This window comes from Pleurodeles waltl, chromosome 4_1 (genome assembly GCF_031143425.1).
Source record: "Pleurodeles waltl isolate 20211129_DDA chromosome 4_1, aPleWal1.hap1.20221129, whole genome shotgun sequence".
NCBI classification, from domain to species: Eukaryota; Metazoa; Chordata; class Amphibia; order Caudata; family Salamandridae; genus Pleurodeles; species Pleurodeles waltl.
Genome location: NC_090442.1, coordinates 585,100,074 through 585,115,116, shown reverse-complemented (window position 1 = coordinate 585,115,116; position 15,043 = coordinate 585,100,074). Strand labels below are relative to the sequence as shown.

Sequence of the window (15,043 nt, the reverse complement as noted above, 5' to 3'; positions counted from 1 at the left end):
TGACAGGATTAAAATTGTGATAAGAAGAGTGATGCATAGAAATAATGCTACCATATTGTCACTAGAGGCAATAGACTAATGCCTATGTAGGCTATATAAGAGCACAGCATTTTAAGCTCTAGTTCTGCCCTTCAGGTTCCCCTGGGAAGACATCATCCCCCATACCTAAGCAAAGGCCTGAAGTCTGCATAAGTAGCTGTAGCGAAGCGTTCAGCAATCAGCATACAGTCATGGTCACCTGGCTGGAATCTCCCTCTAACGTTTATGGGACAATGAAGTGTTTTCATAATAAGACAGCTGATGTTCTGAGAAAATGTCCCTATGTAAGGATGTGTATGTTTCTATGTATACCAGAGACAAATCGTTACCACGTTTACCGGCAACCTATCTTACTGCAGCCTTGAGAGAAGCACAAAGTGATCAAAATGTCTTGTTTACAAATGCAGTGATAGCCTAGGCAAAGAACAGCTAGATAGAGAGAAATAAAACAGGACCACAAATGTGGATATTGTTAAAATAATAAATAAAGCTAAATAAAATCTAGATTAAAGTGCACAGCTGCAGCCATGGATTTGCTAAAATACCGTGCATGGGGCTATAACTAAAATGGCTACACAACACAGACAAACCATTGCATCAGCTCTGCACCTTTGACACAGTGTAATATGAACAGTGCTTTTCTTATATAAACTGCCTCTGTGCCACATTCAACAGAGGAGCACTTCTGCTGGGATTATACTGGAACACAGTGCACTGTGACTGAGATGCAGGCATGCTGACTCTGGCCTCCATCCTACAAAGGATAATAGCCTGAACTACAGACTGGCTTCCTGGCACTTTTGACCCACGTTCCAGGGGGTTAGGCTGTCCTAATGGATCTGGCAGAGGGCATTCCCTATAAGCTTTCGATAATTTAGGTTAGTTACAGCTAGAGTGTCACAATCTAGTAACATTATCAAGGTTGAATTCTTTCTTTTTCCCCACTCATATCATACTGATTACCATGCTTTGTTTCATCCGTCTATTAATTGTTGATCATGCTTTTTTATTTCAGAATACGATTATTTCAATACACGTTTGAAGAGCCATTTTCTTACCTTTCTTGTGCCTTATCTTGGGCATGCAAAGTAACTACAAAAGGGTAGATCTGTTTCCACAATTTCCTTGGGAATCAGACTGGTCATGTTTGAGGTTGCTAATACTATCTGGTACCCTGTTAGGGTTTCAATGCAGCACAGTGACCTTGCTAGGAATTGAGTCAACATTTCCTGATGGTATAAACTGATCGCGTCCCTACAGGCTGAAGTTTATGTTGTGATGCACAGTCCTACTTAATTTGTAGGAACTGTATAACAGAATTGGCAGAACCCCTGAAGTTGTGAGTTTTGAGTTGACATTTTACCGATCCATAGCAGTGTCTCATGTTGGACTTTACACCATATCCACTTGTGTGCTGTTTGCCGGCACCCAGGTGTAATTCTAGCGGGTAAGGATAGATGATCTGCAGGGCTAGCACCATATAGGTTCTGAATCATTGTTGAGTTGTGCAATAATTCTACTTCACCCCTAATTGAGGGGTCATCCCTAGTGACAGAACGGCAGTCATTAAAGTTAAAGTAATTTAGAGGCTCATTAGTATAGGAGAGCATCTGCCATACCCAAACTGCCATCATTGGTGGAAAGTATACATTTGTGCCAAATTATACAGGGTGTTTTACATTCCCAAGCAAAGGTCATGAATAGGGAATTAATCTTAGAGAAGAAATGATTGGGGGTGGAGAACGTGTAATTATGCATCATATATAAAGGCTTTGGTAAGGCAATAATTTTAAAAAGGTGTATTCTTCCTGGGGTGTTCATAGATAGCGTGCCCCAAGAGTGAAGATCACATTCCAGCTTGGTTAGAAAAGGGTCCAAATTTAGTTTGCAGCACTGTGTGGAATTTAACATCATATGTATGCTTAAGTATTTTAAGCTCTGAGCCAACATGTTTATTGGAGGGTCCAAGGACTCAGAGAAAATGAGTACCCAAAATCACTAAAATTGCTGACTTCCCAAAGTTGACACCAAGGCCATATGACTTCCCATATAGTTTGATAATCTGCATGTAAGGAAGAACAGGGCAGCATAAAGCATGATGGTATGGAGGAAGGAGAAGGACAGCTGAGAAAGACAATTAGCGCTCCAGGGGTGGAGGAGATGGAATTAAGAGAGATGAAATGCTCCTTTCACTATATAACACGGCGAAGGATCAATGTGATGTGCAGAGTGTGTTGACGTCACAGGAGACAAAACCGGAAGGAGAGGAGAATTAGGAAAATGTTAGGAGAAGCCACTTTGTGACCGTTGGTTTTATGGAGGGAGACTCCATGCACAACACTGACCCAGGGAGGAAAAACGTGGCAGTTGGCCTCTTGGAGCAGGAAGGCGATGATGGATGATGTGGACCAATGCATACCACTTCTGATCCACAGGTGAGGCTGCAAGAGACTAAGCGACCCAGTGCAGCGCTAACTAGCCCCGAGGGACAAAAGATTGACGAAGACGTGTCCCAACGCCACAGCCCAGGAAATGAGCTGTGGCCAGAGGCAAATGCCGTGGGGCATCGTGTTCATTTTGGTGGTGGAGCACGCATACACTGGTTTAAGGCACAAGAAGGTTGAGGACGCACGGCTGGGAGTGGGAGCCCTAGGCTGAGTGCTGATAAATAATTCCACCTGGGTGTTGGTGGCACCTTTACCTTTTCTATAGACAATCCTAATAACCAGGCTTTTGTTTGGGTTTTTCCATTTTGAGGGTATCTGGTCAGCCTAAGGCCTCCAGGAGACTGGGAAAGAAGAGTACATGAAACAAAGGGAAAGACTAGACAAAATAAAGACTGACTTAAAGGGGCATGTAATTCTATGGCTTATCTTAATGTGTACTGCCAAACAATCTGTCACATACCTGTGTGTCAATAAAAATCGAATCCATAACTGCTCACTAATGGGCCACTACATTAACTGATCATCGAGAGCATCGGAATAAGAATAAGTCATCAGTGTGCAGAACCCCAACGACCTTCTCATCCCAATCTCTGGGAAAGCCTTGTACCAATCCGGCGCGCTAATCCACACTGCAAGAGATTTTATTACCAAGGTAAAGAGCAGTGGTAACATGTGGAAGCCCTCTCTTGTTTCATGTTTGATAGGGAAGAAATTTGACAACACTCACATTCTTGCCCAGGCATCCCGGTAAAATGCAAATATGAAGGAGGGATTGAAGTTCATCTTCTCAAGCATCATCCACAGAAACTCCTACTCAAGGGATTTCAAAGACGTTTTAAAATCAATCAACATGAGGGTGCAAGGGCCCAAGAATTTGTGTGTTCATGCCAGACACACTGTCGTGTCTCTCTCCTTGGCATAAGGTCCTTTTAATCTTTATGTACAAATGACATGATCATTCTGACTAATCCAATAGCAAGTATTTTTGCTAGAATTTTTAGCTCAATTTCGGCCAGTGATATGGCCTGATTTCTTTTACATTTAAACTGGTTTATGGATTACAGACATGGTGGCCTCTCTCAAATCAAATGGAAAGGGACCACATGCGATTACGTAGTGCTCACAGGTATAGTGTCAGCAAGGATGCCTTGTTTCAGAAAAATTTCTCCGGCAGTGCACTGGGACCAGGTATTTCCCTGCTTGTATTGATTTGATTGCTTCGGGAACTTCTTATTCTATAATTGGCGTTTCAAGAAGCAAATGCTCCTCTACAGACAGTGCCCAGGCCTGGAGAACTTGCACAAGGGTTGTTCAGATTCTAATGGAGGCACCAATCTTGTTGAGTAGAGGTGTTTTAAGTATTCTGCAAATCAGTCTGCAATGTCTTTTGACGTAGTTATTTCCTAACTGCATATGCCCATAATCTTAATCATCAACCTGGTAGCTGTTTCCAGATGGGTCAGCCACCTCAGCATCTTTTTCTCCTTGCCCTCTATTGTATATATTCTCCTCAGAGATGCTATCCATAAGAGCCTGGCCACATTCAGAGATAAATGCCTGAGATTGTTGTGGTAATCTATGTGTCTCAGCATTGTCACATCTTCTTTTGCTGAGGTGTAGTCTCACTCTAAATCCATCACCCTGACTTGTAGCTGTTGTTGCTTAGCCTTCCTGTTTTTCCCATTTAAGTAGGAATTAGGCCTCCTGCCTATCACTGTCTTACTTGCCTCCCACAACATAATATTCAAGACAAAGTACTGTTTTGTTTCTCCTACTGTTCAACAACCATGCATTCAGTCGGCACACCCTGCCTTGGCATTTATCCCCATCATTTAATTCTGATAATAGTGATGAGTGATCTGAAATGCCTCTAGGCAGATTATGAACCTTGTTTAGTAATATGTTGGCAGGAGCAAAAAATTATTGATGCATGAGAAGGAGTGATGAGCACTCGAAACAGGGGTTCCTCTGCTAGTGTGTGGAGCCCAACTGAAATACACCTAAAGAGATGTCATTGGTGGCATTAAAGACTCCTACAATAATGGTGATGTCCAAGAGTGTAACACTCAAAGAATCCCCCAAACGCATAGGCCCTCATTACAACCCTGGTGGTAAATGGCGCTTACCACTGTGCAGAAGACCGCCAACATACCGTGGCGGCCGCGGAATTCCACTACAGCTATTACGACCCACAGCTCAGAATCCACCATAATACAAACACCCACACAAGTCTGCCACACCAAAGGTCAGTGATAAACTGGCAATAACAAAACCGACACTGTCACACCAACAGGAATACGGCCACACTATCAGGCCCACGAATCAACACAGCGGTCTTTCAACCGCGGTATTCCATTGGCGGTACACACCGCCGTGCTCAAAATACACACACATTTACAAAACACAACCACATTGGACAAATGGAAATACACACACCTGACACACATACACACACCACACCCACACACCCAATCCAATATAAAACACACACACACATCACCCACAAGCCCTTACTACCAGAATTCTGAAACCACACCAGAGAGAGACACCACCATAAACAACACCACCATCCACAGACACACAACGCCATCACTTACACAATATCCACGCACCTCAAACAACACACAACAACACATCCCCTCACACATCACAACACACACCACCTTACATATCACCCACACCACATCATAGCACCTCAACAACACCCCAGGTTCTCTGAGGAGGAGCTCAGGGTCATGGTGGAGGAAATCATCTGGGTAGAGCCACAGCTATTCGGATCACAGGTGCAGCACACCTCCATTGCAAGGAAGATGGAGCTATGACGCAGAATTTTCGACAGGGTCAACGCAGTGGTACAGCATCCAAGAACTAGGGATGACATCAGGAAGAGGTGGAACAACCTACGGGGGAAGGTGCGTTCCGTGGTCTCCAGACACCAGATTGCTGTACAAGGGACTGGCGGTGGACCCCCACCCCCTCCCCCACAACTAACAACATTGGAGGAGCAGGTCTTGGCAATAATGCATCCTGAGGGCCTCGCAGGAGTAGCAGGAGGACTGGACTCTGGTAAGTCAACTCTTTACTACCTTATCCCCCTCAACCTACCTGCATACCATCACATACTCCCACCCTCACCCCCATCACTCCAACGCCTCATATATGCCCCACTATCACAACCCACCCCTCCCAATACCAAGCCCTGCATGCAACACCAAAGCATGGACATCCATCACCAAAGCATGTCCACTACAGATACCCACACAGACCCCAAACCAAATGTCACACAAGGACCAAGCCAAGACAAGGACCAAGCCAAGAATGCAATCAGTGGAGTACAATGTCACTCACCCATTGCACACAATGGCACACACAGATGCAATAATCATGCCTTTACACCCCTGCAGGACCCCTACCCAACGTCACCGGACAGGAAGTACCAGACATATCCAGTCCCCCCACAGAAGAGACTCACAGTGATGACAGCAGCTCTGTACAACTGGATCAAGATGACCAGCCCGGCCCATCAGGGACCTCGGGACAGTTGGTTCCCCTGACACTGGCACAAGCCACCACAGAGCCTCCACCCTCAGGAAACACCACCACAGCACCAACCCAGTGGGCCCATCCCTCTGCCCCCAGGACACGTCAATCAGCAGTGTGTCCACCACTACAGGGAAGCCAGGCAAACCCACAAACCCAAGAAAATCAGGGACCTGGGGGCAGTGGCAGTGGGCACACGGTTCAGGGGACAGAAGCTCAGGAAAACAGGGAAGCTGGGAGGACTGCTGTACGACAGGGGGAGGACAGGCCCAGGGAACCCACTCTCCATGAGGCCCTGTCCACCATCATGGGAGCTTACCATAATTCCCAGGAGACGATGGCAACGGTACTGGCCAAGTTTCAGGAGACCCAGCCGCTGCAGGAGGAATACTATCCGGGGATCAGGGTGGACCTGAAGTCCATTAACAACACTCTGGTCACCATTGCAGGCAGGGGTGCTGCAAGACCTTGTCAACACCAGGAAGGACACTGGCACAACAAGGGACCCCTGACACCAGCCTCGACGGGGAACAGCCCTCCACCTCCACCGGCGCTAGTGGACAGGAGGCACCGCCACAGGAACATGACACCAGCACCCCACCCCCTGCAGATGGAGAACCACCCCGCAAACGGTCCCTGAGATCCAGGAACAAGACAGAGAATGTTGCCAAGACCCTGCCAGTTAATGAGACCCCCCTGAAAGTCACCCTTATGTCCCACTTTGTCACCCTGTCAATCCTTATACTGCCATTGTTCCACGTCCTATGCCCCTTTGGACAATGCACCTGTGAAACAAATAGACTGGACTCTCCCATGGACATTCCTCCACCATCCCCCCTGCCCATTTTACAACCCCTTCCACTTATTTGCACAGAAAAAAAACACCCTTCAATCACAAAACAATCTGGAGTCAATCTGTGCTTTCACAAACGTGTAATTACAATAACCATGGAATATAACAATGTCAATTTACTTGTGCACATACCGATGTAACACAGCTGTAGGCCTGGAGGAAATATAGCAGAGGGCACAAAGTGGGACCCACATCTGTGAAATGGAAAGCCAAAGTGACAAGTCAAGGTCCATAGACTGAGTGAAAATGACAGACTTATGCTAGCTCCAATAATAGTATGAGATATGAAAGGCACTGACATATTATTACCTGTGTCTCACTGGAAGTATTGCATGATTATGTTGTTTCTGTTGTCGATATCCTCTTCTTCTGCCTCCTCTTCTTCACTGTCCACAGGCTCCACAGCTGCCACAAGACCACCATCTGGCCCATCCTCCTGCAGAAAAGGCACCTGGCGTCGCAAAGCCAGGTTGTGCAGCATACAGCAGGCCACGATGATCTGGCACACCTTCTTTGGTGAGTAGTAGCGAGAACCACCTGTCATATGGAGGCACCAGAATCTGGCCTTCAGGATGCTGAATGTTTGTTCAATCGCCCTCCTAGTTCGCCCATGTGCCTCATTGAAGCGTTCCTCTGCCCTTGTCCGGGGATTCCTCACTGGGGTCAGTAGTCATGACAGGTTGGGGTAACCAGAGTCACCTGCAAATATCGAGGGACAACTGTTAGACACACACTGACCCTTGGGGACAACCCCATACCCAGACACCTATTCACACTTTATAGGGTCCTTGTCCTCACCTATAAGCCACACGCAGTGCTTCGGGATTTGCCCCATCACATAAGGGATGCTGCTATTCCTCAAAATGTAAGCGCCATGCACTGAGCCAGGAAACTTGGCATTCACATGTGAGATGTACTGGTCTGCCAAACACACCATCTGCACGTTCATAGAATGGTAGCTCTTCCGGTTTCTGTACACCTGTTCACTCCTGCGTGTTGGTACTAATGCCACATGTGTCCCATCAATGGCACCAATGATGTTGGGGATATGTCCCAGGGCATAGAAGTCACCTTTCACTGTGGACAAATCCTCCACCTGAGGGAACACGATGTAGCTGCGCATGTGTTTCAGCAGGGCAGACAACACTCTGGACAACACGTTAGAGAACATTGGCTGGGACATCCATAGTGCAATAGCCACTGTTGTTTGAAAGGAACCCCTTGCCAGGAAATGGAGTACTGACAGGACCTGCACTGGAGGGGGTATCCCTGTGGGATGGCGGATAGCTGACATCAGGTCTGGCTCCAACTGGGCACACAGTTCCTGGATTGTTGCACGATCAAGTCTGTAGGTGACTATGATGTGTCTCTCTTCCATTATTGACAGGTCCACCAGCGGTCTGTATACCGAAGGATGCCGCCATCTCATCACCTGCCCCAGCAGACGTGCCCTATGGAGGAGAACAGCGAGCAGAGAGTCAGCAAACACTGAGGAATCACAAAATGTAATTTGCACACATTTAATAATCCGCAATGTGCCTGTAACTGTGTGTATTCAAGGCCTACCTCGGTGTGACACAGTTATTATTAATGCCATGTGGCCTCCTGAAATGGCTGCTGCTTGACCTGTAAGGTGGGACAAAGGGATATGAGGTAACTGCGCTGGCGTTGTACACCGTCGCGGTGGGCAGTCGAAGACTGCAGCGCAATTCTGCATTGGTTAACATTGGACCCTATGGGTCCGAGGAGCCAATGACGATGTACGCCGGTGGTGACGGTACACACCGCCGCGGACGTGACTGCCATTTTCTGTCTGTTCATTCACTTGATACCTGACCTTCAACAGGAGAGGACCTACACTGCAAGGGCTGCTGTGACCTGTGTCTGGAAGCAATGATGGCTCATGTGTCTGGGGAAAGGGCCCATTCCTTCACTTTGGAGGAGTTGGAGAAACTAGTGGATGGGGTCCTCCCCCAGTACAAACAACTGTACGGTCCTCCAGACAAACAGGTGAGTACACTATGAGCATGCTGCATGGGCAATGCCTGTTTGGAGTGGTGTAGATGTAAGATACATGGGGGGCTGAAGCCTGCATGTGCAGACGGTGAGTGCATGTGCGTCAGGGCAAGTGTGGAACAGGGGCCAATGAGTATGACGGTCCAGATGGGTAAAGAATTTCCTTTCCCCCTGTACTATTCCTCTAGGTCAGCGCCCACCAGAAGAAGGCTATTTGGCGTGCCATCGCCAAGGATGTCCGGACCCAGGGGGTCCACCACAGACAGAGCACCCACTGCCGTAAAAGATGGGAGGACCTGCGCCGCTGGAGCAAGAAGACGGTGGAGGCCCAGCTGGGAATGGCTTCCCAACGTGGGAGGGGTGCCCGTCGCACCATGACCCCCCTGACGTTTCAGATCCTGGCGGTGCCGTACCCGGAGTTGGATGGGCACTTGAGGGCATCACAGCAGCCACAAGGGGGTGAGTGCACTCTCATTCAGCTGACTCTGCATGCATTACGAGGTGTCTGGGTGGGGGAGGTGGGCAGTGGGTTCCCCTAGGCCAGGACGAGCTTGGTAGGCAAGGTCCCTTGTAAGGCAGGCTATGTGGCACCCCAACCCCACTAGTGGTTAGTGCCATCTACACCTAGTCAGGCTCCGGTGATTTCCAGGTGTGCACCAATCGGGCTTAGGCCTTGTACCCCATGGGCATGTGATTAATCTAGGAACTATAAGTGTATGGCGTAGTGCAGAGGGCTGCTGTGTCTGTTGTGTCCGCCAACGGTAGTGGTGTTGCATGCAATTAACATGTCTTTCTCCTGTCTCCCCCACACCTTTTTGTGGTCTCTCTGTTCTTGTGTGCAATAGCATCATCAGGCGGAGGAGCATTGGCACAGGAGCAGGAGGGAGCTGCATCCCACTTGGCCCTGGAGGGCGAAACAACGGAGTCTGAAGCCACCAGTGGGACGGAGGGCGAGGGGAGCTCCACGGAGGGGGCAGGGGGGCAGGAGCAGAGACCAGCAACAGCGACTCCTCCTCTGATGAGAGCTCCCTTGTGGTGGTGGGCCCCTCTGTGCCCACCACATCTACAGGCACATCCACCACCCCTCTACCAGCACCGCCCTCCCAGCATCCCCTCAGCGTGTGTCCCGTGCCCTCTCACCCAGTAGGGTGGGCATCTCCTTCGCCCCAGGCACCTCAGGCCCTGCCCCAGTCAGCCCTGCTGCCCTCAGTGAGGAGGCAATTGACCTCCTGAGATCCCTCACTGTTGGGCAGTCTACCATTCTGAATGCCATCCAGGGTGTTGAGAGGCATTTGCAGCAAACAAATGCATACCTGGAGGGCATTCATTCTGGCCAGGCAGCCCAACAGAGAGCATTTCAGGCTCTGGCCTCAGCACTGATGGCAGCCATTGTCCCTGTGTCCAGCCTCCCCCCTGCAACCTCCCCCACCCAGACCCAACCCCCTGTACCTCAGCCTATCCCAAGCACACCATCAGACCAGCATGCACACACATCAGCACACAAGAGTGGCTCAGGCAAAGATAAGCACCATACATCCCACAGGCACTCACACAAGCATCATACCCATGCACACATGTCAACATCCACTTCCCCCACTGTGTCCCCCTCCACGTCTCCCTCCTCCCTCCCAGTCTCATCTCCACTCACACCTGCATGCACTACATCCTCAGCCACTACCTCCATCACCAGCACGCCCATCACCACACACCTCTCACGTGCACTCACCACCCCCACTACCATTCACACATCCCCAGTGTCCTCTCCCAGTGTGTCAGTGAGCCCTCCTCCCAAAGTACACAAACGCAGGCACACACCCACCCAACAGCCATCCACCTCACAACAGCCTCCAGCCCATGCACCTTCACCCAAATTCAGCAGACGTACACCTCCTACAACCACAACCACTACCTCTTCCTCCACTCCCAAACCTCCTCCATCTACCCATCCCAGTGTCTAAAAAACTTTTCCTGGCTAACATTGACCTCTTCCCTACACCTCCCCCCCAGTCCTTCCCCTAGGGCCAGGCTTTCCAGGTCCCAGCCCAGCACCTCAGCCACCACATCCCCATGCACAGTGGTGCCAGCAACTGCAGGGTCATGGAGTGCGCCAACCATCAGGGCTGCCAGTGTGCCACGGAGCGAGGGCAAGGACATTCCGCCACCTGCCAAAGTTAAAAAGGCGCCCACATCCTGGAGGGAGAAGCCCAAAACACATGCCACCAAGCGGTCAGCGAAACGATAGTGGCAAGACAATTGCACCACCATCAAATCTGGGGAAGGGTCAAAAACAGAAGGGCAAGTCAGAAGAGGGCATGGTGGCCCCGACTGATGGAGCAGTGTCACACCTTCTGTCCATGTCCACGCCAACCTATACGGTGGAAAAAACACTGCCACCTGCACCAACACCAGCCCCGCTATCTGCACCGCCTCTGGCACGTCTACAGCCGCTGCGACAGTCCCCAGCCACTTCTCCGGTGGGCAGCCGTCTGAGGCTGCAGGAGACATCCTGCTTTCTCACTCAGCTGGTGCTGACGCATGCTCCGCCACCACAGACCCTGCCGCCAGCACCGCCGCCACAGACCCCACAGCCAGCACCGCCGCCACAGACCCCGCAGTCAGCACTGCCGCCACAGACCCCGCAGTCAGCACTGCCACCACAGACCCCGCTGCCAGCACCGCCGTCACAGACCCCGCTGCCTGCACTGCCGCCACAGACCCCGCAGCCAGCACCGCCACCACAGACCCCACCGCAAGCACTGCCACGACTGACACCGCCGCAAGCACCGCCACGACTGACACCGCCGAGCACTCTGGGCACAAAGCCCTCTCCAGAACCAGTGGAGAATGACATCCACTACCTCAGTCCTTGGCAGGATGAAGCACTCTGGGCACAAAGCCCCCTCCAGAACCAGTGGAGACAGTTACCCACTTGAGAGACTGTGGCTTTGCACTCCCCAGAATAAAGCAGTGGGCAAACCACCCACTGGAGAGACTTGAGAGACTGTGGCTTTGCACTCCCCAGGATGCAGCAGTGGGCAAACCACCCACTGGAAAGACTTGAGAGACTGTGGCTTTGCACTCCCCAGGATGCAGCAGTGGGCAAACCACCCAGTGGAGAGACTTGAGAGACTGTGGCTTTGCACTCCCCAGGATGCAGCAGTGGACAAATCACCCACTGGAGAGACTTGAGAGACTGTGGCTTTGCACTCCCCAGGACAAACTGTGGGCATGGAGCCCCCTCGTAGAGCAGTGGCGGCGTGCATTCATCATGCTGAGGTGCCCCCTCCTCCCCCTGAGGTGCCTGTATATTTTCTATCTGATGCCCCTCCAGTGTTCTCTCCGTTTGGAGTCAGGTATCATGTGTGGGCCTCGCCCATGCATTTTGGGCCCAGTGGTCCACTGACAATGATTGGTGCACTATCCGAACTTGTGTAGTTGGTGTACATAATTGTATATACTGGCTTTTGAATTTTGATAATGATATTTCACATGATTACATTTGTTCAAATCATTTCCTTTTGTCCTTGCGTTCTTCCAGGGGGCTGGGGGTTTATATGTCATTTTGCAGCATGTATTTGTGTGTATGGTGTTGTGGGTGTGCGTGGGGGTGTTGCGTGTTGTGTGTTGCGTGTGTGTGTCACTCTCTTTTCTACACTAGTATGAATATGCCTAGTTTATCAACTTGGATCTGCACAGTGGTTGGGATTTAAGGCAGAGATTAGCCACTACCCTTGAACCTCTTGTGAAGCCCTTGGAACACTCCTTTATAGCCAACTTTACCAGAGAATTCACATTTATCCCCCTTGAGATGTGTTTTCTGCAGTATCGGCACCACTAAACCATTTCTTTTTCATATTGTAGGACAGTCCCAATTGACTTTGTCGTTAAGACCATTTACTTTTCAAGACATAATTGTAACTTTGTAATGTCGTCTCCCTTTGCTGCAAGTATGGAATAGTGCATTTAAAAGTGTCCCAGAAGAAATGTAGCCATTTTCCCACAGTTATTACCCCTTAAATATTAAATGGTCAGTTACATCCTCAGTTTAATTTGTCCTTCCCCATGCACCCGGCAAAAAACACTTTTTATTTCAGTTCATGATGTAAATCTTGTACTTGTAAAAAAGGTAATTTTAAAAGATGGCGAATTAATGTTAGTAGACCATCTCCTACACCTTACCCAATGATTCCTCTTGCCCTAAGGCACTCACAATGCTTTTCAATTTTTGTTTAACTTTCAAAAAATGTTTAAAATCACAACAAGGTTCCATATTTTAACCCATCTATAAAGAAGATGTTAGACATTGAGGAAGATTTTTTTGCCAAGTGCGTTCTACAGAACCTTGAAAAATAGAATGAAGAAGAAGGTTGTTTGTCAGTTATACAATCTAGTTTTTGCCTGGGTATTGGTATTGTGCTTAACATTTTTAAAATGTGCATCCTCGCATATAAGACCATAACAATGAAATTACTATTGTATACTTCCTTGATTGGCTTTAGAGCCAAATTCAACAAAGTCACAGGGAAAGTGCTCTGGGAAAATTTGAGTAAATGGACTATGCCCTGGACTCTATAAAAACAATTCAATACCATTACTCCAATACATGGGTACAGATTCAAATTTGTAGCAAGGGTGTGATCTCCAAGGGAATTGGTGGTTTCTATGAGGCCCTTAAAAATCTAGCAGTAGATCCTCAAAGACTGGGCAACTTACAAGTGCCCCTTCTGCAGTATGCAGACGGCATTTCTTTTAAGCAAAACTCTGATAGGAGTGCAAAGACTATTGGACTGTTTGAGTTCTCATTACAAGTATGTACAGTAAAAATGAACAATTATTATTGGTAGGTGAACAGTTAAAAATGGGACATGGAACTTACATAAAGAAAAGAGCAAATCTATGCAAGTATAAAATACTTTAGCATTATTTTTTACAGACCCTTCCAGAATCGTACATACGCCTTACAATCAAAGGCAATTCATTGGGCCAGGCCTTCAAGTCACTACTATTGAAAGTTCATTGTCCATTGTTTGACCCAAGACTTAAGGCAATGAAAAGTAACATTCAGCCAACCTTGCCATATGGTTTAGCTGTTCTGGCAGAGTCTTTGGCCACCAGGTGAAATGCACTAATTTCTATAATACATATGCAAGTATTCTGTCTTCCATTTAAAGCCTCTCAACAAAAAATACAGTTTGGATTCACCTTAAATGATCAAAAATGGAAAGGCTGTCTTGTTATACAAAACCTATACACAAAGTGATGACCAGCTCAAAAATCTCTTGGAAAATCTTATATGGCATGTTAACTCCAGGTACCTGGCTTAATCTTCTATAGACCTTTGTAAAAACATTGTATTTAGAAGTATGATCTACATGCACAAGCTACCCGTTTCTTGAGAAAATACCAAAAAAAAAACAATGAGGATTGTTGCAGATGTACTGCACAGAAGCACATTTACAAACTTTTCACATGCTTGGTTAGTAATGAATGTTGCAGACGAAGAATACTTTTTCTCAGGCATTTTCCCAAAGTTAGAGTTAAAACTAATATAGTATTGTTTTGAAATTTACTTGTGTAGGGCTCAAGCACCTCCATGGGCCCCTAGAGACGAAGACCATTTTTGCAGGTTATGCCCCTAGAGACAAAGACAATTTTTGCAGGTTATGTGACTATCATGAAGAGTCGGTTTGCATATTTTATGTACTTGTTGTTCTCCAATCAAGGCTTGATCACTCCTGCTAAAACCTTGTTCTAGCTGTGGCTATTCAGACCTGTTGCAAAGCACTAATTGCATGTCTTGATTTGGCTAACACCCGCCTGAACTACAGGTTTGTTCAATTTATGACAGCAGATGAGAAACTCCTTAATCCCTAGCACCATATCATGTACATTTTTATCTGCCTGTTGTCAGAGCTTTTTATGGTTCACGATTGATTAGCATTTAAACATTTATCTTTTTTAAATTGTAGATGTACATATTCTCTTGTCTTTTGTAATGATACTATGTAATCGCACAACAAATTCTCATTTATTCATAGAACAATTTATATTTTCAATTGCTTAAATCTTCCCTCTGCCTTCATGAGTCTGTCAACCATATTTCATATGCCTTGTCTGATAAGAGATCCATCAATCTTCATTTTATCAG

General features: G+C 47.8%; 1 protein-coding gene across 1 annotated transcript in view; it reads left to right on the top strand.

Moving 5' to 3' along the window:
• Positions 1-15,043, top strand: part of SOCS2 (suppressor of cytokine signaling 2) — a 211,274-nt gene that overhangs the window by 94,045 nt on the left and 102,186 nt on the right. The gene's annotated exons all lie outside the window — the stretch shown is intronic.